Consider the following 24,611-nt stretch of genomic DNA (forward strand, 5'->3'; position numbering starts at 1 on the left):
AGCACAACTTATTTATCTACTCTCCAGTTGCTGAACACTTGGGTTGCTTCCAATCTTTCTCTACCACAAACAATATTGAATTATCATTTTACCTAGCTCTTAGTGCATGTCTGAATCTACTTTTGTGTTCATCTGGATTCCATCCCTAGAACCAGATGAAAGGCAACAGTTAAACCCTTAGTTCCTTGAGCCTCCCAGCTGACTTCCATTTTCAGGGCTTCCTGTGGTCCCCAACCACTTGACCCTGGTGATGAAGACAAATGGCCTCTCTGTTCAGGTGTGACCTTACTGGGGAACAGTGAGTGTAGAGCACTATCTTTTACCATTTCTGAACCTAAACATCTTTGCAGTGAGATTGACAAGCATTTCAGGTTCTAGAAAGTCATCCGGTCACACAGGTCTCCTTTCAGAAAAAGACTTGAAGTAGCTGGTGATGTCAAAAAAGGACAAATACAACTTCCCACTTTTTAAAAGATGAGTTCTTTACTTAATTGGCATCTCTTCCTCCTATACATTATTGACCACACTCCCCCATCCTGAATATCCATCTGATCGCCTGTCCATTTCTTCTAAGGGTCCAGCTGAATCTTAACTCTGAATAACTAAACTTGAGGTTTCCAGTAACATCTCTCCTTGACCTTTTCTTCTTACTCTACACTGTTGCCGGTCACCACATCCCCTTTTTCAAGATTATAACTAACGTTCTAAGCTTTCAAATCTCTAGTTCCAGATATGATTGCTTTTTTCCCAATCTCATATCCAATGACTTTTCAGGCTCCTAGTATTCCCCTAGTGTAGAAGAAAAGTCTAGATATTTCCTAGTGTCAGTTCTCCCCTTTCTTTTAGTTATAAATAGGTAGACCCAGGGCTCCTGAAATATTTCTCGGCTTCTCTTGCAGGTAGGTGTTGTCATGTGACTAAATTCCAGATAACAGGTTTTGAGCAGAGGTATCCCAAACAAGCCTCTGGGATGTATCCTTAAGGGAAGGGTAGGCGCCCTTGCCCTTACTTCTTTCTGACGGGATGGAAACTAGATTTTACACCACAAGGTGGAAGTCTGTACTGAGAATGGCAGCAAAAAAAAAAAAAAAAATATATATATATATATATATAGATCCCTGAGGTCATGGAGCTGTGAGACCAGTGAATCCTAGACTATTAATACCTGCGTGAGAGAAAAAAAATCCCCTTCTGTAAACCACTATTTTGTGGGTTTCTGACACAAGTGAATGTAACCCTAATGCCTAATATCTCACATAAACCTCACCAGAAACCCCTCAACTCTGGACTTACAAGTTTAAGAGATGATCATTTCCTTATTGTTTACGTAAGCCTTAATTGTGTTTCAAAGTGTATTCATTTTCTAGGACTGCCATAACCATAACAAAGTACCACAAACTGAGTGATTAAAACAACAGAAATGTATTCTCTTACAGTTCTGGAGGTTGAAGTACAAAATCAAAGTGTCTGCAGGGGAGGTTCCTTTTGAAGGCTGAAAGAGAATGAGTTCCATGCCTCTTTTCTAATTCTGGTTGTTTATGGGCAACCTTTGGTTTATAAGATACACTACCCTGGTCTCCACTTTTGTCTTCATCAGCATTGCCCCTATGTGTCTTGGTCTATATCTTTTCATCTTCTTGAAAGGACTCAGTCATAAGATCAGGATCCATCCTAATTCAGTATGCCCTCATCTCAACTTGATTACATCTGCCAAATACCATTTTCAAAGTGGGTTATAGTGACAGCTACAAGACAAAATGTAGTGCTTTAATCATACCGAAAAATCCCAGGAATACCAGGATTTCTCCAGGTCCTCTGGGGGTCACATTTCTACCCACAACAGTACAAACTCTTGCATTGCCTCCCTAGCCCCTAGCACTGTATCTGCTTCCTGGCAAGCAGTATCAGTGACATAGAATAAATGAGGCAATGAAAGAAAGTTATACAACTTGATTTCAGAACTTCTTATAAAGTTACAATAGTTCAAATAGTGTGGTATTTGCCAAGAATTGGTACTGTCAAGAATAAAGTATAGAATAGACATACACATACTTGGTAACTGATTGATTAGGAAGGTATCAATACAATTCAATGAGGAAATTAAGTCTTTTTAGCAAGTAGTGCTGGAATAAGTGGATATCTGCATAGAAAAAAATTTTACTGTAGTATCTACCATACACTCCACACACAAATTAACTGGTGATAGACCTAAAAGTAAAAGTTGTAATTATAAGGTTTCTAGAAGGTAATATCCTTATGTCTTTGGTGTTCAGAAAGACTATTTCTGACTGGATACAGGAGGCAAAATTATTTTTTAATTGAAATCAGGCCACTAAAATTTAAAATTTTTCTTCATCCAAGACAATACCACAAAAAGAAAAAGGCAAGCCACAGACCGAAAGACAACATTGAAGTACATATATCTGACAAAGGACCTGTTAATAGAAATTATATAGAATGGGCCTCCCTGGTGGCATAGGCAGTTGAATGCAGTGCTGTGAAGCTGCCCTCAGCCTCTGTAGGGCAGGTTCCATCCCAGCCGACTGGCGAGATACCCACATGGTGCGGCAGACCTCTTCTGTCTCTCCAGCTGCTCCCCTCAGCAGTGTATTTCGTCAGTCTGCCTGTTCTGTTCCCCACTCTGTCTCTGGTGAATCCTCTCACCCTCCCACGCATCTGGCTTGTACCCCGGTTCTTATATGCGTGAATAAAATAAAATCTTTAAAAAAAAGAAATTATATAGAATGTCCACAAATAATAAAAGTTTGTAGTGTGCCTCTAGGGAAGGACACACTTAAGTTTTGTGTATTGATTTGGTGGCAGTTTCCAGGGTATGTACATTTTCAAAATTCTGAACTGTACATGTAAGATGTATGCATTTCACATAAAATATACCTCAATTTTTAAAAAATTTAAGCAGAAGCAATTATGCAATTTGCCTGATTATCAAGATCTCCTATGCATTAGCTCTATTCTACTGCTCTTTTCAAGAGCAAGCACACAACTCTTACCCATTTCAAACTCCAAAAATATCACCATCTTCAAGCCAAAATGTCAGTGTTTGGAACCATACTGAAAAATCCCAGGAATGCTAGGATTTCTCCAGGAAACAAATGTCCCTAGTTCAGTCTATAGGAAGGAAGAGAATCATCCCTGGCACCTGACCTGTATCAGACCCTTTAATTTCCTCTCAATCAGTTCTCTTGACAAACCCATAATTATTGTCATTATTATGCTCTCCATTTTACAAATGAGAAAACAGGTTCAGAAACCAAAGAATCTTTCTGGCATGACCCAGCTAAAGGTCTGGTTCCTTATTTGTTAATTCCCTTTCAACGACCCCAAGTTAACTCCTTCCCTGTTGTAGTGCCTCTCTAGCTCCTGGCACTGTATCTGCTTCCTGGCAAGCAGTATCAGTGACACAGAATAAACGAAGCAATGAATATATGCAGAATATTCCAGAGTTAAGGGCCAATCCTGAAGAAGGCTCAGATGAGACTCTGAAAAAGCAGGTTTTTCCATAATTACCAAAATCTGAAAACAACCAAAATGTCCTTCAGTAGGTAGATGGGTAAATAAGCTACAGTACAGGGGCCTCCCCGGTGGCGCAGCAGTTGAGCCCTGGGCTGCGAAGCTGCCCGCAGCCTCTGCAGCTCCGGTTCAATCCCAACCGCCAGTTCAATCCCTGACCACCAGGCGAGGGTCCAACATGGCACGCAGACCTCTCCTGCAGCGCCCACTGCTCCCCTCAGCAGTGTATTTCATCGGTCTGCCTGTTCTGTTTCCCGCTTCTGGCTCTGGTGAATTCTCTCACCCTCCCGTGCTTCTGACTGTACCCAGTGCTTGTATAAATAAATAAATAAATCTTTAAAAAAAAAAAATAAGCTACAGTACATCCAGAGAATGGAACATTATTCAGTACTTAAAAAAAAAGTCCTCAAGCCATTAAAAGATAAAGAAGAAACTTAAATATATATTACTAAATTAAAGAATATTAGTAAGTGAAAGAAGCCAACCTGAGAATTCTGCATGGTGTATGAGTCTGACTATCAGGCATGCTGAAAAAGGCAAAACTCTGAAGACAATGAAAAGATCAGTGGTTACCAGAGGTTAGGGTGGAGGGAGGATACAGGAAAGAAGATTTTCAAGGCAGTGAAAACACCCAATGATAGTAATGGTAAATATATGTCATATTTGTCCAAACCCATAGAGTATGTAACACCAAGAGTGTTCACTAATGTAAACTATGGATTTTGGGTGCTAATGATGTGTCAGTGTAGGTTCATCTAATATAACAAATGTTTCCCTCTGATGGGGCTTTTGATAATGAGGGCAGATGTGCATGGGGGGGAGGGGAGGAGGTATATAGAACTCTCTATACTTTCTGTTCAATTATGCTGGAAACCTAAAACTGCTCTGTAACAAAAAAGTCTTACTTTTTAAAACTAAGTAGATTGGGGGCCTCCTCAGTGGCCTAGGGGTTAAGTGTCAGTACAATCACCTCTACAGCCTGAGTTCCATCCCTGGCCAGGGAGCTAACCCACATGGTGCAGCAGACCTCTCCTGTTTCACCCACTGCTCCCCTCAGCTGTGTATTTCAGTGGATCTGCCTGTGTTTCTCCCCACTCTGTCTCTGCTGAATCCTCTCAACCCTCCCTCCACCACACCCCAAAGTACCTTTGGCCTACACCCCAGTCATTCTATGCCAAAAATAAATAAATAAATAAAACAGTAGATTAAGTCAAGTCAGAGAAAATAAAGGATCATTTAAAGAAGAAAACTATCTGAATGTACGATAACTGACATACAATAAACTACACAAATTTAGAGTGTAGAATTTCATAAGTTTTGACACGTTCTCAAGACTGTAAACACAGTGTAGGGTAAAGAAAATTTCAGGCTTTTCTGCCCTCCCACCATCAGGATAGATGATGGATCCTTGCAGTCCTGAATGCATGCCTGATGGCGGGCACCTGGAGTAGGGTGTGGGCATAGGTAGATGGGATTCACCTGGGCTAAGACTGTGCTTTTTTAAGGGCGGCGTCATAGGGACGCCAGCAGAAGCCGAAGAGAAGCCGAGAGAGAAGCAGAGAAGCAGCAGCAGAAGCAGAGAAGGCCGGAGAGCCCAGATAGAGTGAGAATTTGCTGGGGGTTGGGAGGCCTGCCAGCCTCCCGGCCCCCCAGCACCCTTGCCTGCCATATGCCTGGTAAACCCCAATAAAAGACCTGCAAAAACCCACTGAGGACTCTGACTCCTTTACCTGGTCTGCTGGATCAGAAAACCTGCACTGTGTCCATTCCTGACCTTTACACACAGTCACTACCCCTAAAGATTTCCCCTGCCCTGCTGTAATCGCTTCCTTCTCTTTCCTTTCCCCCTTACCAGGTAACCACTGAATTAATTTCTGTCACGATGGAGCAGTTGACATTTTCCAGAATTTTACGGAAGTTTTATCATACAGTAGAGACTCTCCTTCTGTAATTAATTTAATATTCATCCGCATTGTGTGAACAGCTCACTCCTTTTCAATGCTAAGTAATATCCCATTGTATGGATATACCACATGCTGTTTGTCGATTCACCTGTTGACAGATATTTGTGTTGTTTTCAGTTAGAGTCATTACAAAGCTGTATACAAATATGAGTAGCTGCTCTTATTTCTCAAGGGTAAATGCCTGAAAGTTAAAAAACTGAATCCCATGGTTGATGTATTTAACTTTTTAACTCCTAAGGGGGAAAAAAGCTCTTTAATGTGATTTTAAACCAAAACAACACACAGTACTTCTCAGGCAGACTCAAAAAAGGAGTTTCTCTACATCAAGGTTCTACAACATTTTGCTGCCACCATCTGGGGAACGGAAAAGGAGATGTCCCAGAAGTCCACTCCGGACACCAGGATTTGCTTTCTCTCCTCTCTCCTGCAGTGTTGTCCCTCACCCCACCCACATCCAACAGCCCATTCACAGACCATTTAGCTAATCTGATTACAGGTGAGGACTTTCAGGTGGTTCAAACCATAAGCATAACTCACTGGAGAGAAAAAGGAACATGGCTTAAAACTACTTTCTAACCTATTATAGTAGCCTAATGTCACAGAGGAAATAGAATTTTGATGCTAAAAATGAGCTAGCACTCTCTCTACAACCCAAACTAGCTTTACAAGGTGGGAAATACGTCACAGGTGTTTTTCACCTTAATGTCTGCCACATGATTGGTGTTAATTTACGTTTGAACGAATATCACACACATTTCTCTATTAATTACAGTAACTACAAAGATGCAGTTGTTTCATGAAGTAAGGGTCAGAAGATCTGGGCTCTGGTATTGGCAATTAAGCCACTGTGTACAGGACATGGAACCCTTCTGAGCCTTAATTTCCTTATATATATGAAAAAACAAACAAAGAAGAAAAATGAGAAACAAAAAAAGAAAAAAATAGAAGAAAAACAAAGCAAGAAAAAAACCTATATATGTGCAAGAAAAGCAACTTGTTTTAGCTTTATGGATGTTTAAGTGACACATGCAAAAATCCCTTATAAATTGTTAGTACATGACAAATGTAAAATGTCTGCATTTGCAAATGTATTAGCAAATAAAAACAACTATGCATTAAGTCTTTTCTACATCGTCTTCCAAAAACTCAAATCTATCTCATACATGCAAGTCAATATTGCTAGTGGAATAAGGAAAAGCAAATTTTTGCCAACTTCAATAGATCAAGAAACTGAGCACAAAAGGTTAATTGAATTTCCAAAGATCACCAGGGAGTCCTTTTTTGATCAAATTAGAATCTGGCTTTAGTTTCTGAGGATACATTCATCTCTTTATCGCTACGTTGCCAGCAGTGTTTCTCTGCACTGTCGTACACCCTAAATGTGGAGATCTGCCTAGTAAATCTACCTGGAAACTAAATGCTGACTTCTCCCCTGCACCATAGAGAATGATTAACTTGTATGCTAGATAATTTTATAGGTGGTGTTAGTTAATCTATGATAAAGACCACTTGGTTCAAATATACAGTCCAGTATCATTAAAATACAATAAACTAACAATATTTAATGCAAGAGATTATTTTCACCATTGTTAGGGAAAGATACATAGATCTAAAAATCTTCAGAATGAGCCAAATCTTCCTTTGACCCTTATTTTCCTTCTTTGTCTTCACTGTCACATTGCCCATCCCCACTACTCAGTCTATTATGGATGAACATTTGTGAGCTGAGATTGTGGATGTGACTGAACTTATGAAGCCATTAAGTCATGACCCTCTGAGAACTAGTGAAATCTCCACCTTCTACATCCGATGACACTGTGTAGGCCATTCCAAAGGCACTACTTTATTCTTCCCTGTGGTCTAACACAGATACTTACATGAGTAGCAATGAATAAATGACCAAACATACAAACTCAGCTGACACACCACCAGCACTGTGTGTGTGGAAGGAAGTAGAGAGAAGAATGCAAAATTCCTTTCTGCATAAAATCCTTTACCAGAGTCTCCCATAGATAAAACTTTGAGATAAGCATACTAATTACAATGAAATACGAATAATGCAATGATATGTTTTCAATAATAAAAAACAGACCAGCTACGGCAGTTCTCGAGGCTGTGGAAGCCACACTACTCATGACCTCATTGGGGTGGGGGAGAACTAGCTGCGAAGTATCCCCAACTCTCCCTGAGTGAATGATACTTTCAGCCTCTTGAAATACTCTTCAAAAAGTATTCCTTTGGTGAAGGCAATGTAGTTTAACCTAGTAAATTTTAAATTTAAGAGTTTGAGTAAGACTGTATAAAAAAGGAACAATGAGGCTCCCCCGGTGGCGCAGTGGGTTGAGTGCAGTGCTGTGAAGCTGTCTTTAGGCTTTAGACTCTGCAGTGCCAGTTCGATTCCCGGGCCAGCCAGGGAGATTCCCACATGGTGCAGCAGACCTCTCCTGTCTCTCCCGCTGCTCCCCTCAGCGATGTATTTCGGTTATTCTGCCTGTTCTGTTCCTTGCTCTGTCTCTGATTCCTCTCACCCTCCCACACCTCTGGCCTATTCCCCAGTGCTTCTATCAATAAATAAATCTTTAAAAAAAAAAAAAAGGCCTCCCCTGGTGGCACAGCGGTTGAGCGCCACTCTGTGAAACTGTGTGCAGCCTCTGCAGTGCCAGTTCAATCCCGCCAGCCTGCGAGGGTCCCACATGGCACTGCAGACCTCTCCTGTCTCACCTGCTGCTCCCCTCAGCAGTGTATTTCGTCAGTCTGCCTGTTCTGTTCCCCGCTCTGTCTCTGGTGAAGCCTCTCACCCTCCTGTGCATCTAGCCTGTACCCCGTTCTTGCATAAATAAATAAATCTTTAAAAAAAAAGAAAAACAAAAAAAAGAAACAATGAATGTAAGCTTTATGTTGTCCACGTAATAGAAAATTTTAGTGCTCAATAAAACTTTATTCTATAACTAAAGTAGAATACAATAACTTAATATGTTAAATGGGGGCAGGGGAGAAACCAAGTATAGAACTTTTTGAAATCTCTGCTTTAATGTGGCCCAACATCAGCTGCTGCTATCTGTATCATCCCCAGAACATGTGGACAACACTAACATCAGGATTTTGTTCTCTGATTTTACTAAATGGAAAAAGGACTCCTTGGAGAGAAGATGATTGAACGTCTGATGGAAGCGGGAAAAATCTCTTTGAGTCTGAAATATCTTGTAATTTCCAGAAAGCAAAGATGTTTTTAAAAAACAGCTGCAGCTGTTTACAATAGCTAAGCTTTGGAAACAGCCCAAATGCCCAAAAATAGATGACTGGATCAAGAAGATGTGGTACATATACACCATGGAATATTACTCAGCATTCAAAAAAGATAAACACATGCAATTTGCAGCAACATGGATGGTGCTGGAAGGGATCATGCTCAGCAAAATAAGCCAGAAAGAAAAAGAAAAATACCGGATGGTCTCACTCATAGCAGGAATCTAGAAAACTTAAATAAGGGACCAGGAAAATGAATAAGAAAGTGAAAATCAAAATCAACAAACAACTATGAACCAGAGACACTTTTTGGGGGGTGAGGGGTGGGAGGGGAGGGATTGGGGTCAAAATGGGGGGGTTGCAATTGTATGGGGAATATAAAAATAAAATTTATTATTTAAATAAATAAATAAATAAATAAAAAACAGCTGCAGTAGAGTAACTTAGGGTAGATTTCCACTGGCCACGTAATGACAATTCACGTATCATCATTCTCATATATGCATAAATCAGAGGTTTTCAAACTTGAGAGAGAATATAGACCCCCCTAGAAAAGTGCAAAGAGACATTGCTGGGTGCAACCCTAGAGTTTCTAATTCAGTAGGTCTGGAGTAGGGCCCAAGAATCTGCATTTCTAACAGGTTGCCAGGTGAAGTTGTTGCTTTTACTATACTGTTGATCCAAAAATCACATTTTGAGAACCACAAGTATAAATTATCTTGATTGAAAGGGGTGAGTTTGTAAGCATTTATGAGTGTTACAAAACTCAAGGGAAAAGAGTTAATAAATCAGCAGTTTTTTAATATTACATTTATTAATATATATGAAAGTTTGTGTCCTTAAGTAAATGTTGGCTTACACAACAGTTAAAATCTGTGTAAGCCGGGCCTCCCCTGGTGGTGCAGCGGTTGAGCGCTGGGCTGTGAAGCTGCCCGCAGCCTCTGCAGCGCCGGTTCGATTCCCCGGCCACCAGCAAGGATCCCACATGGCACAACAGCCCTCTCCTGCCGAGCCCGCTGCTCCCCTCAGCAGTGTATTTCGTCAGTCTGCCTGTTCTGTTCCTCGCTCTGGCTCTGAGAATTCTCTCACCCTCCTCCCACACTTCTGACTGTACCCAGTGCTTGTATAAATAAATAAATCTTAAAAAAAAAACAAAACAACTGTGTAAGCCAGGAATTACACACACACACACAGACACACACACACACATGTGTGAAACAATTCCAGGAAAAATTATACACACAGTAGGAAAAACTAATCAGCACTAGTTGATTCTCTCGATAACAATGTAGAAAGGCGGCCAGTCCTCCAATACAAGTATTGCACAATAACCAACCAAGCCAAATGCCTCCCACCAAAAAAGAATTACCACAGTCCTTCATCGCCAATAAAAGAAAACCTCTAAACACTTCATGGTAATAAGATACTAGTAAGGCAGTGATAAATTTTCAACTAAAATATCAATGTTAAAATGTCACTATGTTAACATGTAATAATGTCAGGACAATGAGCTTGGCAATGCCAGTCATATGAAACCTAAGCCAACATCATTTCTGAGAAAGAAATTAAATTTCAAAAAGCTCAAATCTATGAGAAGGTAATAGTCTTAAATTTCCACTGGTAAGACAAATGCAAGTTAAGCATAAAAGTCACTCAGTGAATGAGTCAGGTTTGCATTACCCTTGCTCAAAGAAGCAATTTGAGGTCTTTGCCAAGAATCAATCAACAAACAGCAGCTACTTTGTTTGTTTATCTTTACCTTTAGAATCTGGTAAAGATTATTGCACACACTGGAAAAAGAAAAATAGACTTGGATCAAAATATTGTAACTTCAAGTGTATACTTCCAAGAAATTAGTAAGTGTAAGAACAGAATAAGAATAAAATTCTGTAACAATACAAAGACTAGCACAAGAATGCTGACAGCTTTATTCATAATAGCCAAATACTACAAGTTACCCAAATGCCTTGAATAAGTGAAGAAGCAAATTGTGCTCACCCACACTATGGAATACTACTCAGCAATAAAAAGAAATGAAACGTTGACACATGCTACAATGTAGATAATTCTTTGAAATTCTACAAGCAAAAGACACTAGACATAAAGAGTACCTATATGATCTTTGTGTATGAAGTAATTCTTCAGGTGTTTAAGTTATGAGGAGTTGGTGTTATTGCACTGGTGAGTTAATGAAATGCTTAGAAAAATTTGGTAAAATTGATGATATTAAAATGCATAGGGGAATTTAATGTATCAAAATTCAATGTTTCTTTTAATTGTGGAAGTTGAATGTAGTTACATGAAAGAATATAAATTTTAATGATTAAAGGAAGGCTAATTGTTCAAAATATTTATAAGAATACATTGTTGAATTAAATAAGGTATAATAGTCATATGGCCTTGAGTAAGCCACCTGATCATTGCAATTTTTTCTTATCCCATGATTATGCAGAGGATTAAGGCATGGCCACAGTGCCTGGAGCATAGCAGTGTTCTAAATTGTTGAGCCCGAGCTCTAACATACATTTCTGTTATGCATTTCTGTTACTCTCATAGAATATGCTCTTTACAGCATCCAAGCCTTTTAATTGTAATGTAGTATCAACATATTCACTGCTTTGGACTTAAATTCTAGACACAATTTTCACTACTTTTCTTCTTAAGAGTTGGTTCAAACTTATATTTTTTATTCCTTCAAATCAATACTTTCCTAAGTTTTTTTCTTTGTGCTTCTGTCTTTATTCCTGTGCTGCTTTCTATCTGCTATTCTCTATGTAAGCCATGGCCTGCCTGCGACCCTGTAATCTTTCATGCTACCTTTTCTTTCCCGTTTGGTACATACATTTTCAGTATGTTCACTTCTTTTTTATTAATTTTTTTTTTGGTCAGTCTGTTTTCTTTAGACATGCAATGGTATATATGTTTTATAATACCTTATATATTGGTTGTAACCTGTATGATCAGTTACCATGTCCTCAAGTGCTATTTCTCCTTATTTTACAGCTAAGTTGCAGTTTTAGTCAATTTCCCATTTTTAACAATAAGAATTTTTACTTTTTCACTATCATAGATGACATTCTGATAAATACTCTAGTAGCTATGTCTTTGAGGCATCTCCATGATTGCTAGGAATAAATCCTTGGTGCTAAATTGTTGCATCAAAGAAAATACAAAATTCTTTTAATATATATTTTCACATTGTCTACACAGATTAAACCCATAGTGAAATACGTTTTGCAACCAACACAAAGCAATTATCATTTCATCAATTTTGTTAGATACTCTCTACTAACCTTTTCTTCAGAAATATCAATATTTTGAGCAGGTTCCCTGAATGAAAAATTACAAATAAAATACTGTGAACTCATTTTTAATAATCCAATACAAAAGAAGTAACTCCTTTCTAGAATATTTCCTTTATTAAACAAGTGCTCTCTGAGGCACTGTACAAGGTAGTGTCTGTTTTATAGAAGAATTATTTGTTTGATTTGAGATCAATATGTGTGTTGGCCTGGGGCATTTCCATCCTCTTTTGTGCTCTGATTCACCCCAGCAATGACGACTAAGCACTTTGTTTTCAACCACAGGGTCTGGGCTTTGCATAGCTATTCCATACCTTTTAGATTAAATCTGATTTCTTCCTTCAAGTGGATGCTTTATTCTTATAGCCAATGGGGCACAGGGTTCAGAGAAAGAAGATCATGTTTTATAATGTATATTAATGTCTTAAAACTACGAGCCCATCTGTTCTGAGTCACAAAAACAAAGTTAGACTTACAGAAATTCACACATAGTGAATCACTAGATTCACTATCTATTGTTAAGTACCAAAATGTGTAAGGCAGCAGGAATCATCAAAATTACAGAATAAAACTGTAATATATTAATAAATAAGAGTATTTTTTTCCCATTTAGTTGTTTTTTCCTAGATTATTGGTTGAATGCTTGTTTGCCATTTATTTTTCTAGACGTTTATTGTTTTTTCTTAGCCTGGAAGAAGACAAGAGGAGCTATGTTTTTATAGTATTCTGTTTCTTCTCAAAAGATGCTCCTAAAACTGAGGAAATTGGGAGTACTGCCATGTGAGTATTGGCTTTATGCTTATTTATGTCTTTTGCCTATCTTTCTATCAGGTTGTTGTCCTTTGTTTATTGATTTGTAGTTTGTGTGCAAACTTATCTCAGTTTGCACTTATCTTTTCACCTCCTTTAATTTGTCTTTTTTTTTTTTTTTTAAGATTTATTTATTTATTTATTTAGACAAGCACTGGATACTGTCAGAAATGCGGGAGGGTGAGATGATTCACCAGAGCGTGGAACAGAACAGGCAGACTGACGAAGTACACTGCTGAAGGGAGCAGCAGGTGGCAGGAGAGGTCTGCGCGCCATGCGGGACCCTCACCGGTGGCCCAGGAACGAACCGGCACTGCAGAGGCTGCGGGCAGCTTCGCAGCCCAGCGCTCAACCGCTGGGCCACCAGGGGAGGCCCTAATTTGTCTTTTGATGAATACAAGACTTTTGCTTTAATATAGTCAATTCTATTTTATAGTGGTCTTCTTTATGTCCAGTGTTAAATCCTTCTCTACCTTCAAGATCTAAAGATACCTACTCACATTTTCTTCTGAAAGTTTTAAAGTTTTGCTTTTGACATTGAATCACTAATCCATCTGGAGTTGATCTGCATATCTAATGTGAGATAGGAATTTGATTTACTTTTCATATGGATAATCATTTTTTCCTGCTCCATTTATTGAATTCCTCATAAATAATCCATGAAATACAAATAAAAACCATAAAGAGATACCAATTTATATCCATTCAACTGGCAAAAAATTTAAAAATCTGGTAAACCAAAAGATTCTAAAGAGGAAAATCAATAGGAGATCTCTTATATGCTGCTAATGAGAGTATAAATTGTTGCAACTGCTTTGGAAAACAGTCTGGCTTTAACTTGCAAAACTAAACATTGACAGACCCTACAATCCAGCCACATTCCATTCCTAGTTATAAACCATAGACAAATCCAGTAGGAAAAAGAACCACATATGAGAATATCCACAATAAAACTTCATTACAGTAAGAAATGAAAAAGCCTAAACTCTGACATTCAAGAGACCAGATACTTAAATACCAGGAAGGTCACTCGATGAAATACTATACAACAGTGAAGATGAAAGAAATCACGGCAGGGCCTCCCCAGTGGCACAGCAGTTGAGCGCTGGGTTGCGAAGCTGCCTGCAGCCTCTGCAGTGCCGGTTTGATCCCCGGCTGCTCCCCAGGCACCAGAGGAGGGTCCCACATGGCGCACAGACCTTTCCTGCCGCCCGCTGCTCCCCTCAGCAGTGTACTTCGGTCCTTCTGCCTGCTCTGCTCCCCGCTCTGGCTCTGGTGAATTCTTTCACCCTCCTGCACTTCTGACTGTACCCAGTGCTTGTATAAATAATAAATAAATATTTTAAAAAAAGAAATCACAGCAGTCCCAAATAGCATGAATCACTCAGTAACAGAAAATCAAATGGGAAAAAAACCCAAAAGATTATATATAGCATGGTATCCTTAAAAAAAAAAAAAAAACTCAAAATCCAATGAAGCAAATCATTATTTTGTCCACATGCATGATGTATGGTAAAAAATATTTTAAATCAAGAATAAATAAAAGCACAGAATTCTAATGGCTATATCAAGTGAGAGAAGGGGGAGCAGTGTGAGGACTTGGGCTAGAGCAGGAGTACATAAAAGATGTTTTGTCAATGTGTTATAATTCACTTTATTATCAATGTGTTTAGACTTTAACTGGATAGTGAGTTCATGGGTCTTCAATATATTAGTAACAAATAAATAAAGGTTGATTAAAATAAGAGGGACAAATGAAGTGAGTAGAAGGGGAACTGAGGATGATGAGTTTAATTTAATGCACCTGAGGTACCTTGAAAATAAAGTTGGGAGAGAAAATCAGCACAGATCTTTAGAAAAATGAACTTGTCTGAGGTGTGAACGCTGATGCTTAAAAGCAAAGATTAAAAAGGTATTTGGTATAAGCAAGTTAGATATCTTAATAAATCAAACCTCTCACCTCTTCGTAATTTTTCTACCCCATCCTAATTAGGTGGTGGTGTTTTTCTGCATAGGACTATTTTTATTTTTTTAATGTTGTTTTTATTTTTTTATTTATATATATTTTACATCATTGCTCACTTGTAAACAATTTTGCTTCCCCCCCTTAGGTGTAGTCCCCATAGCGTTTTCTTCACCAATGCACCCGTGCACCATCACCTCAGTCCCCTGTGCTCCTCTCTCTCTCTCTCCCTCTCGACCATGGAATCTAGGCAGGCTGCAAATTTATTAACAACAGATAAACTCATGCCATTCTCAGCAACATGGATGGAGCTAGGAATTATGCTCAGTGAAATAAGTCAGAAGGACGCCATACATATTGTTGTATTGTTGTATTCTTCCTCTCTCCCTCCTTCCCATCCCTCTCCTTCCTCCTCCCTTGCAGGATGTCTCTGGTTTATAATTGTCTGTCTGTTTTTGTTATTGTGTTGTGTTGTTTTGTATTGTTACTATTTTTTCCCCTGATGTCTTATTTTGTTCCCCTATATCCCTCCTGTAAATGAAACTATACGATATTTTTCTTTTTCCTTCTGACTTATTTCACTGAGCATAATTCCTAGCTCCATCCATGTTGCTGCGAATGGCATGAGTTTATCTGTTGTTAATAAATTTGCAGCCTGCCTAGATTCCATGGTCGAAGTTCAAGTTTATTTGGACCACAGTGAAAAATAATAAATTCTTATGTAAGGAGAGGCTTGGATAGAAAAAGAAGCAAGTTGACTGAACTGGGTCCATTTCAGTGATCGCAGTCATCTGGAGCTATGGAGCCAGGAGAAAAAGAGATTTGCTAGACCTTTCCAAGTCTAGAGACTGCAAAAGTTTGCTGTACCCCAGATAAAATCACACATTGTTTGTTTCAGAGTGTGAGGAAGTCTTCTAAGTCCACTGAGGGAATACAACATGGGGCTAGAAGAGGAGAAATATAGCCCCCTCTGTCCACAGCCCCCACCCCATATCATGTAACTATTCCTCCTGTACTCCCTTCCAGCCCATGGGATCCCTTGCGCACTGACTAAATCTAATTCTGTTATTAATCTCTGGAGTCTATTCTTATCTTGCTGTGGTAAAACATGCATAACATAAAATCTATCATCTTAACCATTTTCAAGTGATTAATTCCAGTGGTATTAAGAACATACATATTGTTGTGTAACCATCTCCACTATCCATCTCCACAAACTAATTTCCTGTGGCTGCCATAACAAAGATTACCACAAATATGCTGGCTCATAATGACAGAAGTGTTTTTACTCACTGTTCTGGAGACCAGAAGTCCAAAATCAAGGTGTCAGCAGGGACATGCTCTTTCAAAAGTTTCTAGGGAAAAATCCTCTTTTCCAGGTTCTGGTGGCTCTAGGAATTCCTTGACTTGTGGCTGCATCGCTCCAATCTTTGCATCTGCCTTATCACTGCCATCTCTGTGTCTTCTCTCACTTAGAAGCAACTGTATTTGCATTTAGGGTCATTCCTCCAGGGTTATCCAGAATGAGCTCATCTGGAGACTGTTAAATTTGTTATTTTATAAAGATTCTTTTTCCAAATAAGGTCACATTCACAGATTCTTGGGTTAGAACATCTTGGGAGGTGGGGAGGTTTTCCCTGGGGCACAATTCAACCTACTGAAGGTTGGCTCCCCCACCCAAACTTGAGGGCAAATACTGTAGTAAGGAGGTGTAGGGTAAGGAAAAATGTCAGGCTTTTCTGCCCTCCCGCCATCAGGATAGATGATGGATCCTTGCAGTCCTGAATGCATGCCTGATGGCGGGCACCTGGAGTAAGGTGTGGGCATAGGTAGATGGGATTCACCTGGGCTAAGACTGGGCTTTTAAGGGCGGCGTCACGGGGACGCCAGTAGAAGCCGAGCAGAAGTCGAGCAAGAAGCAAGAGAAGCAGAAGCCAAGAGAAGGCTGGAGAGCCCACAGAGTGAAGACCTGTTGGGGGCTGGGAGGCCTGCCAGCCTCCCGGCCCCCCAGCACCCCTGCCTGCCATATGCCTGGTGAACCCCAATAAAAGACCTGCAAACCCTCTGAGGGCTCCAAAACTCCTCCTTTACCCAGTCTGCATGGGATCCTAGAAAACCTGCTCAGTGGCCATTCCTGCTCCCTACAGGAGGTAGTCCCAGGAATCATCAGCAGAGGAATTGGAAGCAACAAGGGAAAGAAGAAAGGCAATGGGGAGTATCTTAATAAGCAAGTTAGTACTGTGGGAAATTACGTCTTGCTTCCACAGAGGATCCTGAAGATAATGGTATAGCAATATACGTCAGGGTTATTCCACCTGTGAAGTGAGGACGCTGGGTATTTAGGCTCAGAATCTCCTTAGTCATTCACGGAAGGTGGTACTTTGGAGAATTAACTCCCTATACTTGTTTCCCTCACACTCAGGCAAAGGAAAAGCTCGCAGGGGACAGCTACATACATCTACACACACACATACACACATGTATTTTTACATTAGGCCACCATTGCACGCCCTGAAAAATTTAGTGCCTCAGGAAGCTGGGTGGGGAATTGATAGCACCAAGTACAGGGCAAGTCAGACAGTTTCCACTTCATGACTTCTACCAAAACTGAAAGTTGCTGCTAGAATTGTCCACTGACAGAACATTAGAATATTTGGTATAAGGTCACCAAGTGATTTGGGGCTATAGTGCCAGCAAGGCACAGAGCAGGATCTCTATGATCTGGGCAGATGGGTAAAGGAGTGTCCTGGAACCATGGGTGGCTTTTTCAGGCTACTGAGCTTTTTACATCATTTGTAGTGAGGCAACCAAGTGCAAGGCTGGCGGGGGGCCCGGGAATCCAGGAGGCTGGCAGGCCTCCCCCGCCCCAGAGAGCCTTCACTCTTTCTGCGCTTTCTCACAGGCTCTTCTCTGCTCTCTCTGCTGCTGCTTCTGTTCTGCTGGCGTCCCCGTGACACCACCCATATAAAACCAGTCTCAGCCCAGGTGTGCCCTCCTATGCACGTCACACCTTACTCCAGGGGTCCACCATCAAGCACGCGTGCAAGCCCACAGGTGTCTATCACTAATACTAATGCGGGAGGGTGGAAAATCCTGACAATTTTTCAGTTACCCTACAGGGGCATAAAACCAAGAATTGCAAAGATTTGAGTGACACTGGTATACAAATTACATTCAGTCTCCTCTGCACACTTATTTGAACAAGGTTAATCACCATATATATATACACATACATACACACACACCCTTATACATATATAGATTACAGATAAAACTGTATCTGATTTAAAAATGGACATAAGTAGGAAAAAGTGATTGATATCAATGTTACACCATTTTATGTTGTATACTAATGAAAATATGTGGCATATTTAACTTGCAAACACACTGAGACTTATGGTCACCACAAATTTTTAAATTTCTAATTTCAATTTATTAATGTATTTTTGTTCTAGAAAATTAAGATATTGGTTGTGAACAATTAAAAAATGGAGAATTTGAAATAGATATAGGTTTAAAGAGAAAAAAGAATGATGCAAAATGTCCTGCTGTTAATAAAGCTCTTGTGCTTTTTTTTTAAACGAACAATGAATTAACTCAATGAATGAATTTGGATTCTGCTGGATAATGTGATTATCTTTTTTGGCTAAGATCAAGCGTAGTATCAAGTGTGAACTGCAGAAAAAGACCAAATTAAAATACAGAGTTTTCATCTGGTGGGACCTAAAATCAATGTAAAGATTCTAATCTGTGCCACGTGGCCTTTCCCTGGTTTTAAGGCTCTTCCAGGCCAAGCCCTTAGCTGCCCTTGCTTTTGCTTTGTTTTCCCCCTTCTTTTTCTCTCGCTTTGCCTTTTGCCTTTTTCTTTGCCTGTAATTCATCCATATGGGGTACCAGTCATCCTGGTCTAGAACATTCCTTTTTTTCTCTTTTCAGTCTCCATTTCTATGTTATCTTTTTCATTTTTTTAAATCACAAAATATTAAGTACCACAACAGTTGCTATTTCTTGACCATCTTTCATTAAGACATCAGTATCTTATTTTAAGAATATCTTTTATGGGCCTCCCTGGTGGAGCAGGGGGTTAAGCACCGCACTATGAAGTAATCCGCAGCCTCTGCAGCACCAGTTCGATCCCCAGCCGGCCAGAGAGAAATCTACATGGTGCAGCAAATCTCTCCTGACTCCCCCGCTGCTCCCCTCAGCAGGATATTTCAGTCACTCTGCCTGTTCTGTTCCCCACTCTGTCTCTGGTGGATCCTCTCACCCCCCACATCTCTGGCTTGTACCCCAGCTCTTGTATGCATAAATAAATCTTTTAAAAAAAAATACCTTTTAGCCTGCTGAGCTCCTTTGGAGCATTCCTTCTTTTCTCTTTTCAGCAAACATCTTCCTTTTCCACTTATTCCATAAGCTTTCAGCCATACCTACCTGACAGGGTTGACGAATTCACAGAACAAACGCGGTCCATGCCTGAATATTCTACTTTAAAATGCAAGTGTTTATGGAACCCGGGAAATAACACCCATTGCAATTCCGAGTGCATATAATGAAAACTGTTAAAATAGTCAAATTCTTTGAGAAAGTATATTAACTAATCACAATATCTGAATCACATTTCTAGGAAAGAGGGTCTGGTCAGCCCAATGTGGATCAGTTGTCCATGTCGTCGGCATTCGTAGAATCAGTTGCAACCAGTGAGGTGCGGTCACTGTTACCCAAATCACAAGGGTTTGGGTAACACATTCTCAGAAAAGAAATAGCTCCTGAGATGCTTTACTACTTAATAAAGGCTTTTATTAGGTGTTTCTTATCAATTAGTAGAGTGAACTGATTTTTATGATGAATCTGTTTTTTAAAAAATTTTTTTTGAGGGAATGGACTATAACCACTCAAAAAATTTTGGCTCCAACTCTCAAAAAAATAATATCTGAGAAATTGACTTTCAAAGACAATTTAAGGTCCTGGACATTAAAACCCCTCCTTCCCCTACTCTAGGATGAGAGGCAGCTCAGACTCTCCATGAATGGAAGTGCTCAGATCATGTAGTATCACATAAACCTCCCTCATGACGAATTTCCATCCTCCTTCCAGGCAGTGGTGCAATGTGTATTGCAGAATGCTTTTTTAGCATCTGTCAGCATCTCTACCTCTCAGTTCATAAGCCAACCTATATTTGACTCTCATATTTTTAAGCAGGTTGAGTAATACAGCTACCAATCTAAGCCAAAATTGGATTGATTTGCTTGTGACTATGAATAACACAACCGGGAATAAAAAGGAAACATGTACAGACAGTGTGTCTCCAGAGAGGTACAAAAGATTCTCCAAGGAATGTCTGGCTGCAATTCCATACTTCCCAGCATTTCCAACATTTTCTTACTCTTTGCAAACTTTGTTGTATTTGCTTGCTACCCATGCATTTTAAAAAAACAGCTGTACTGAGATAGGATTCACCCATTTAAGTGCACAATTCACTGCTTTTTAACATTCAGAGAGTTGTGTAACCATCACCATATTCTAATTTTAGAATTTTTAACCATTAATGTATTTTGTCTCTATGGATATACCCATTCTGACATTTCTTATAAATGAAATCACAAAACTATCACTGGCTTTTTCACTTAAATGTTTTCAAGGTCCACCCATGTTGTAGCATGAATTAGTACTTTGATCTTTTTTTTTTATTGCCAAATAATATTTGTATGGATATACTTCTATGCTAGTCAAGGTTCTTCAAAGAAACAAAGTCAACAAGATGTGTACATGCAGTTATGTGTCCCTTAACAACAGGGATTTATTCATTCTGAGAAACACATTATTAAGTGATTTCATTTTTGTGTGAACACCAGACAGTAAAATAGATTGTATAGCCTTCCATACACCTACACTATATGATATAGCCTATTGGGATCACCATTGTATATGTAATCCACTGTTGACTACAATATCATTATTTGACTCATGACTGAATTGTAGGGATCATCAGGATTTGGCCTGTCATGTGGCATGTATGTATGTGTGTGCATATATACATATAATTAAATATATGTATACAGAGACACACATATGGGGGGGGAGGAGAGAACTGGCTCATGTGACTACGGAGGTTTGGTGAGTCCAAAATCTGATGGGGAAAACCTGCAGGCTGGAGATCCAGGAAGAGTTGTAGTTTGAGTCCAAAGGAAGTGTACTGGCAGAATTCCTTTATTCTCAAGGAAGGTCAGTATTTTCCTTTATTCAGGTCTTCAATTGATTGGATGAATCCCACTCACATATGGGGAGTAATCTGCTTTACTCAAAGTTCACCTATATTAACAGTTCATCTCATCAAAAAAAACCTACACAGAAACATTCAGAATATTTGACCAAATACCTGGTTACCATGACTCAGCCATATTGATACATCAAATAAACCATCACAATCACATTTTACACTTACACCTATCCATGCATCAAGTGACAGAAATTTTTGTTTTCACTTTCATTTTGATGCCACTATGAATGAACATTCAAGTACAAATTTTTGTGTGAACATATGTTTTCATTTATCTAGGAGTGAAATTACTGGGCTAAATGCCAAGCTGTTTTTTTAAAACAGCTGCACCATTTTACATTCCCAACAGCAATGTGTGAGGGCTCTAATTTCTCAATAACTTCACTGATGTTTATGTCTTTTTTATTATAGCCATTCTAGTAGGTGTGAAGTGGTATTCATTTCCCTGAGGATTAATAACGTCTCTTTTCATATGCTTATTGATTGACCTTTTGTGAGTTTATTTTATTTTTTAATACATTTATTCATTGAGGTAACATTAGGAGCCCATCAGGTATCACCTCTGTAGTGTACCCCCCACCAAATCACCTTTAGTGCCAGTCCCCTCCCAGCAACCATAATCCATTGAGCTTCCTTTGCTTTGTTCTTCCGTCACTCTCCCCCACACTGGGTGCTTCAATTCTATAGTCAAATTTCAAAGATTAGTTCTTAAGCTTGCGATGGACCTTTTGTCATGTTTTTTGGAAAAATATTTTTTCAGATCATGTACCCATTTGGTAAGTGGGTTTTATCTTTTTATTGTTACATTATAAGAGTTTTTTTAAATATTTGGAACACAGGTCCGCTATCTGATACATAACTTGCAAGTACTCTCTCCCATCCTGTGGGTTGTCTTTTGAATTTCTTTTAGTCTCATTTGCAGCAAGAAAGTTTTTACTTTTTTTTTTTTTTTTTTTTTATAGAGGCATGCTTTATTTATTTGTTTGCTGGTTTGTTTGTTTGTTTTGTTTATACATGCACTGGGTACAGTCAGAAGCGCGGGAGGGTGAGAGAATTCACCAGAGCCAGAGCAGGGAGCAGAGCAGGCAGAAGGACCGAAGTACACTGCTGAGGGGAGCAGCGGGCGGCAGGAGAGGTCTGCCCGCCATGTGGGACCCTCCTCTGGTGGCCGGGGAGCAGCCGGGGATCGAACCGGCGCCGCAGAGGCCGCGCGCAGTTTCGCAACCCAGCGCTCAACCGCTGCGCCCCCGGGGAGGCCCAAGAAAGTTTTTACTTTTGATGATGTTCAATTTATTCATCTTTTGTTGCTATTTACACGGTTTAGTTTTATATTTTAGAAACCATTACCTATCCCTAGGTCTCAAAATCTACTGTTTTCTTCCAATAGTTTTAGATCATGTCAGTGTACCAAATATTTAATTTTTGTGTGTGGAATGAAGAAAGGATTTAACATCATTCTTTTGCATTTGACGATCTACTTGATCCAGTACTTGAACTTAGATTTTTATCTACCTTATTTTTCCTGAGTTAACTAATCTTTTTCATGTAAACAAATTATTTTAAAAGAGAACGGAAAAGCACTGCAACAAATGTAAACAAGTATAATTTGCCATAAATGAAAAAATATTAACAAAACACCACTATAAAAATTTTAGAGATAGATGACTGTTAAAGGCCTACTTTCTTGTTCAAAAGAGAGATCAGTGAGTGTTAAGAATAAACTGACACCAAAATGAGATGCTTCTGGTTAGGAAGATTAAAAGGAGGAATTAAAAAGGAATGTGTCTCACTGAATGATCTGAGGTGAGGAGCTCCTTGGGATTGAACAGGTGAATACAAAACTCTCTAAGCTCCCTAAGCATGGATCTCACCCTGTGGGAACCACGTCTGTGCATCTTTGGCATCCACATACTGGAAAGACCCTGGGCTGGGGAGGAAGCCCACCAGAGGTTTGATCCCAGGCACTTGTAGATTGCTGGAGGAGCTGGAGGTTCTGAATTGACCCCCCCACCCCCCAACTCAAGAGCAAAAAGCTACAGAAAGTAATTGCCTCTTGGGGCTCAGAAGGGTCCAACCAGTAACCTTGCAGAGAATTATGAGAATCAAATATTCACTAATGTAAAGATAACAGCTCTCATTACACAATGCTATAGAAAAGCTTCCATCAGATCAGGTCTCACTGCAGCCCTGATAAAACACAACTGGTAAATGACTTGTCCAAAGTCACCAACTTGAAGGGCATCACACCCCGGTTACTCCGAAATCTAGTTCTTTCCTCAATATACAATTCTCAGATCATGTGCTAGGAAGAGATTCAGGAAGAACAAGGAAAATGTTGCTTTCGAAGCAATTACTGCTCCCTCACCATCCTACTGTTACTGCCTTCCAGTATAGCCACCTCAGTTTCTGAAAGCTCATTCCTATATTATCTTCAACCAGAGCAGGGGAAGCTTTTTTTCAAATAGAGAGCGTTAAAAAAAAAAAGCCAATGTCCTGGCCTCACTCAAATAAATTCATTAGGAATACCAGGCAGGGTACTGAGCAGAAGCTTAACTCGTCTCAAGTGATTTTAACATGCAGCCAGGCAGGAGAACTACTGTCTCGGTGCCAAACATAGATCTCTGCCCAGACTGTAAAGGTTTTCAAAAGAAATATTTCCCAGCTTCCATCCCAGGCCAACCAAGTCTGACACTCTGAGGGTAGTCTTCTAGACTAGACCACGGCACTCTACAGCCTAATGTAGAGTGCTGTTAGAATTGCTACACTCAAAATATCTTTTTTCATTGGTTGACTTGTGAGATATATTTAAACCACTATAATACATTGATAATTAATGAAAAAAGAATCTTCACTTTGAAGATTTCACTTTGAAATGAGTATATTTCAAATACATCTTTTTAAAAAAATGTCTGCAAAGAGCCCAGTAGAAGTTTCTTAAGTGCTTCAGAGGGTGACCATGGGCAGTCTGCTTGGGACCCACTTAACAGTGTTGCTTCCATTAGGATAAGGTCCCAGGAGAGGGGCTGGACACAAAGCTCCCATTGTCTACAAAAAACTCCTTCAGGCACAATGGAAAGCCATCTTACATTGTAGAATCCACTAGAAGCCCAAGTCCTGGAGGAAGTCCTGGCTGTGGGAGATAGATAGCAAGGACAGTAACTGCAAACACTGACATGGCACTGATTCAAGCCCTGTTCTAAAGGCTTGCTTTGCAAATGCACTCATGTTTTCACTGAGTGCAGCTTATAAAGATACTGCAGCTTTGCTGCAGCTTATGAAGATACTAGCGCCCCATTTTAGATGAGAAACTGAAGCACAAAGAGATCACACTGCTGCTAAGTGGCAGAATGCACATTTGAACACAGGCAGTGACAGTGACACTTGTTCCTGGACTCAGTCCAGGAGCAGCAGTGAGAAAAGCAACCAAATAATGGACCAATCAAGTAGAACATGAGAAATGCAGCATGAAGAGTGCTATATGGGGGCCTCCCAGGTGGCGTAGCGGTTGAGTGCTGGGT

General features: G+C 39.7%; 1 pseudogene across 1 annotated transcript; it reads right to left on the reverse strand.

Moving 5' to 3' along the window:
- Window positions 1-18,559: 18,559 nt before the first annotated feature.
- LOC311171855 (protein LLP homolog) lies at window positions 18,560-19,241 on the reverse strand (annotated as a pseudogene). Its single transcript has 2 exons — window positions 19,149-19,241; window positions 18,560-18,869 (listed from the first exon to the last, which is right to left on the reverse strand). The product of its transcript is annotated as a protein LLP homolog (transcript).
- Between the last annotated feature and the right edge of the window lie 5,370 nt (window positions 19,242-24,611).

Source organism: Talpa europaea, assembly GCF_964194135.1.
Source record: "Talpa europaea genome assembly, chromosome: 6".
Lineage (NCBI taxonomy): Eukaryota > Metazoa > Chordata > Mammalia > Eulipotyphla > Talpidae > Talpa > Talpa europaea.